Source organism: Euleptes europaea, chromosome 2, assembly GCF_029931775.1.
Source record: "Euleptes europaea isolate rEulEur1 chromosome 2, rEulEur1.hap1, whole genome shotgun sequence".
NCBI classification, from domain to species: domain Eukaryota; kingdom Metazoa; phylum Chordata; class Lepidosauria; order Squamata; family Sphaerodactylidae; genus Euleptes; species Euleptes europaea.
Window position 1 is genome coordinate 114,626,144 of NC_079313.1, and position 5,861 is coordinate 114,632,004.

Sequence of the window (5,861 nt, forward strand, 5' to 3'; positions counted from 1 at the left end):
AGTTCCATATAAATGCAAAACGTGCTATTAAGTTTTCGGAGAGATAAGAATAGCCCTGCTGGATCTGACCAAGGCCCATCAAGTCCAGCAGTCTGCTCACACAGTGGCCAACCAGGTGCCTCTAGGAAGCCCACAAACAAGACGACTGCAGCAGCACCATCCCGCCTGCGTTCCAAAGCACCCAAGATAATAGGCATGCTCCTCTTTTAATTAGACGTTTTCTGTGGATTCCCATTTCTTGTCAAAGGGTCAGTGAAGCCCGCCCTCAGGTGGGTTGCAATTTTCAGTCGGAGAACATAGTCTTGCTTTTTTCCAACTGGCGATTGCAAAAACATCCAGAGTTTGTCCGTCCCCCCCGGCCCCACAAATACTCTTCCTGAAACAGGACTGGTGGCTCCCTTTCAAGAAACGGAAAATACTATTTCTTCAAGGTAGCTTCAAAGAATAAATTCAGCGCCGCGTCTCTGCATCCAGAAGAACAAGGTGATAGGATAGGCAGCACCATTTTGGATCACAGGTAGGGGAATCACATTTTTTTAATGTTCCCCTAAGATTTTTTTTTTAAGTGGATAATGGCATCACGAGTTGTATGAAGACTGGGTTAAAACACATCTCTCATAATTCTTTTTAAATGGCCATACTGAAAAAAATTGTATCCTTTACCTGCTGTAGTACAGCCTACAACTTTGTACTGCTACTTGTGTAGAACTGTCCCTGTCTCCTTTCCCTCAGGCCTACCCTATACATACAGGAGAGTCCTGATGTAACAGTGGATCATGCCACTTCACACAGTATGTGTGTGGTGGAGGGAGATATGATTTTTGAGTATTTCCTCACATACAGCATTCTGGGCAAACTAAAAAAACTAGTACTAGTTGCTTAAAGGGAGGCTTTTGTTTTAAACATAGAAAAACACTCCAAATTGATATTTCCACTTCCTTTTTGGTTTGAAATGGCATCACCCATTATGTCACCATCAAACACTGGATGTCAAAAGTCAGGTTAGAGGAACTGAGCAGAGTTTCTTGCTGCCAGCCTGGGGGATAGCACTTCAAAACCCTATGATCATCACCCCAGAAATCTCGTTTATTTCATAATATGCATACCTAATAGATTTTGAATTCTTTTTTTCCCCCAGCACAGTGCACAGAGCCCTGTTGGCCAAGTTTGCAGATTACACCAAATTATTTAGGGTGGTCAAAACAAAATCAGACTGTGAAGAGCTGCAAAAGGGCATTCAAATGGCAAATGAGATTCAATGTGAGCAGGTGTAAAGTGATGCATATTGGGGCAAAAAATCCCTACTTCACATATGCACTGATGGGATCTGTGCTGGTAGCGACATACAAAGAGAGGGATCTTGGGGTGGTAGTGGATCGCTCGATGAAGATGTCAACCCAGTGTGCAGCTGCTGTGAAAAAGGCAAATTCCATGCTGGACATAATTAGACAAGGAATAGAGAATAAAACCGCTGCTATCATACTGCCCTTGTACAAATCTATGGTGAGACCATTTTGGGACAAGCCGGGCCTATACAAAAGGGATGGGCTCCACTTGAACCAGGATGGAACCAGACTGCTGGCGCGTAATATAAAAAAGGTGGCAGAGCAGCTTTTAAACTGAACCTGAGGGGAAAGCTGAGAGGAGCTGAGAAGCATCCAGTTCGGGCAAACTCAGTCCACACGGACAAAGGGAAAATTGCTTCAGATTGCCCACATGGGAATTACTTGGACATGAAAGGGAATGGAAAAAAAATGATGGATAGCCACTTAAAGATGCCCGAAGGCACATGCCAGGCAAGTCAAAAGAGAGAAACAGTGTGGAGGTGTTTCTATGCTAATGCTAGAAGCCTCCAAGCAAAAATGGGGGAATTAGAGTGCATGGTTTTAAGAGAAAACATAGATATAGTGAGCATTACAGAAACCTGGTGGAGGGGAGAGAACCAGTGGGATACAGTCATCCTTGGTTACAAACTGTATAGAAATGACAGGGAAGGGCGTATTGGAGGGGGTGTTGCTGTGTATATCAAGGAAGGCATAGTGTCTAATAAGCTAGAGACCATAAAAAGGGCAGACTCGTCCACAGAATCCTTATGGGTGACGATTCCGGGCCCCAAAGGAGATTTAGTACTGGGGACGTTCTATCAGCCCCCTGACCAAACGGCTCAGGGTGATCTTGAGATGGAGAATGAAATTAGGGAAGCATGTAAAGGTAATGAAGTAGTAATAATGGGAGACGTCAACTTCCCTCATATTGATTGGATAAATGTATGCTCCAGTCAAGCCAAAGAGATAAAAATTTTAGACATCCTAAATGACTGTGCCCTCAAACAGTTGGTCAACCCAACCAGAGGCGAGGCGATCCTGGATTTAATACTCTGTGGTGTTGCCAGTGATTTAGTGTGGGATGTGGATGTAGTTGAGCCAGTTGGCAGTAGTGATCACAATGGCATCAAATTTAATCTATATGTAAGTGGGAAAGTGACTGGGAAATCTCACACAATTACCTTTGACTTTAAAAGAGGGAACTTCTCTAAAATGAGAAAACTGGTAAAGAGGAAGTTGAAAGGAACAGTTAGGAGGGTTAAATATCTTGAAAAGGCTTGGGGGTTACTCAAGTCCACATTACTAGAGGCTCAGCTAGCGTGTATACCACAGGTCAGGAAAGGTAGTAATAAGTCCAAGAGGTCACCACCATGGCTAACGGGTAAGGTGAAGGAAGCAATTAGAGAAAAAAAGTCTTCCTTCAGACTGGAAGGTTTGCCCAAACGAGGCGAACAGAAGCAAACACAAACTTGCACAAAGGAAATGCAAGCAGATAATTAGAGATGCAAAAAAAGATTTTGAGGGGCATACTGCTAAACACATCAAAACAAACAATAAGAAATTCTTTAAGAATATTAGGAGTAGGAAACCAGCTAGGGAAGCGGTTGGACCATTGGATGACAATGGGAGTAAAGGAACTGTAAGGGAGGATAAAGCGATTGCTGAAAAACTAAATGAATTCTTCTCATCTGTCTTCACTGTTGAAGATACAGGGCAGATTCCTTCTCCTGTACAGAGATTTTGGAGAGGGGAAAATGAGGAACTGAGGCAAATAGTGGTAACAAGGCAGGAAGTCCTAGAACGTCTAGACAAACTGCAAACTAACAAGTCACAGGGACCAGACGGTATTCATCCTAGAGTTCTTCAAGAACTCAGATGGGAAATTGCTGAACTTCTAACAAATATATGTAATATGTCCCTTTGATCAGCCTCTGTACCAGAGGACTGGAGAATGGCCAATGTAACACCCATTTCTAAAAAAGGTTCCAGGGGGGACCCAGGAAATTACAGGCCAGTTAGCTTAACGTCTGTTCCGGGTAAATTAGTGGAAAGCATTATTAAAGATAGAATTGTCAAGCATATAGAAGGGCAAGGTCTGCTGGGCAAAACCCAACATGGCTTCTGTAAGGATAGGTCCTGTCTCACTAACCTATTAGTTTTTTGAAAGCGTCAATAATCATGTGGACAGGAATGAGCCTGTGGATATTGTGTATTTGGATTTCCAAAAATCTTTTGACAAAGCCCCCACCAAAGACTGCTAAGCAAACTTCATAGCCATGGGATAAGAGGACAAGTCCTCTTATGGATTGAGAGCTGGCTGAAAAATAGGAAGCAGAGAGTAGGAATCAATGGTCAGTTCTCCCAATGGCAGGATGTGAGCAGTGGGGTGCCTCAGGGATCTGTGTTGGGACCGGTGCTTTTCAACCTGTTCATCAATGACCTGGAGTTGGGGTTAAACAGTAAAGTAGCCAAGTTTGCAGATGACACCAAATTATTTACGGTGGTTTAAACAAAATCGGACTGTGAAGAGCTCCAGAAGGATCTCTGCATACTGGAAGAATGGGCATTAAAATGGCAAATGAGATTAATGTGAGTAAGTGTAAAGTGATGCATATTGGGACAAAAAATCCCAACTTCACATATACACTGATGGGATCTGTGCTGGCAGCAACAGACCAAGAAAGGGATCTTGTGGGCCTTTCTTATGTTCTTAAATAGTTGTCAAATAATAAATATATTTTCAGTGGCTGGGAAGCCTCTGTGAAGGCAGCGTGGCAGTGCCATTCCCGGCTGCCGAGGATCGACCCCCTCTTCGGGAATGGGCTGGTAGAAGAAGAAGAAGAAGAGTCTTTTTTTATATGCCGACTTTCCCTACCACTTAAGGAAGAATCGAACCAACTTACAATCACCTTCCCTTCCCCTCCCCACAACAGACACCCTGTGAGGTAGATGGGGCTGAGAGAATGTGACTAGCCCAAGGTCACCCAGCTGGCTTCGTGTGTAGGAGTGGGGAAACAAATGCAGTTCACCAGATTAGCCTCCACCGCTCATGTGGAGGAGTAGGGAATCAAACCTGGTTCTCCAGATCAGAGTCCACCGCTCTGATGGAAGGGTGCTTTTCCTACAGCATGGCTGGAAATTCCCTTTAGACAGCGACTGGTAGTGCAAAACATTTTAGAAAAGGACACAACGGGTCGATGAAGTGAAGCTTATGTTCTTTATCGTGTCAACAGGAACAAATTAAAAGAAAAAACCAGTGCAGGCCCCAGCGTCGCTTTCTTTGAAAGATTACAGCTAATAAAAATCACTAGCGTTGAGAAATTAACTTCTGAACAAACAGAACCAAGAGTTGTCTTTTTCACCAGTTACAGGGGAACTGATTTTGTTCCACTTCATTCTCCCATCATCCCTACCAGGGCTGCTAGCACAGCGCTCATGTGAGATATATACACATATATTTCTATACACATATTTCAAACCTAGATACAATTTGTCAGTGGGGGAAAGAAACTGCAATGGCTCTTAAATGCACAAATGAAAGTATAATTCACAACAGGGACAGATTTTGTATAAGAACCAGGCCTGTGTACATATACAGAAGATGGCTTTGATAACATATTGATGATGTTCTTCTTGGATGCCACTGCTCTCTCTTCAGTCTCATCTTACTCAGAGCAACCCGTTTGTCTGTTTTCCTGCATTAAAAATATATACTTTACTAAATGCAGAAATTAAACAGAACACACAGATGAATATCTACAGAGTTTGAATTCTGGAGTCATCTTGCCAGTAAAGAAAATGGGGAAAATGTGCCACTTGTAAACAAATATGCCACTTGATATACACCAGTGATATACTCTGTGGCTTGGCATGCACACCTATGGCTCTTCTGAGCACCATTCCCCAACATGGCAGCTACCCCATGTTTTCAGACAGTGGGCCTTGCATTCCTACTGAATCACACAGTGGTAAACATTGGAGTTTTGACAACATTTGGCTTGCTTCACCAGTCACAAAAGCCAAGCCTGCCACGGACAGGCGTGATTCCACTCCCTGTTTCCAGCTCCCACGGAAACTCAATGCCTCTATCGTTCCCCCATCATGACACCACAACGTTCACCACCTTGCATGTTTTTCCCAACAGTTCACAACATGGAAACTAAATTCTGATCTGTGCCTCCTTATGAAATCAGTTTAAAGGTATAGATCACGACGGGTAGCTGTGTTAGTCTATCTGTAGCAGTAGAAAAGAGCAAGAGTCCACATGAGCACATGAAGCTGCCTTATACTGAATCAGACCCTTGGTCCATCAAAGTCAGTATTGTCTACTCAGACCGGCAGCGGCTCTCCACAGCTCCTTCAGACTCATGAAAGCTCAATCCTGGCCAGAAATTTTGTTAGTCTTTAAGGTGCTACTGGACGCTTGCAGTTTAAAGGTATTTCAGCCCAGCCTAAACAACCTGCGTAATGGAACTTCCATACTGTAGCCAGAAAGGGACCAAAATGCTTTATGCCCGTCTGGTTCTTCCATACCCA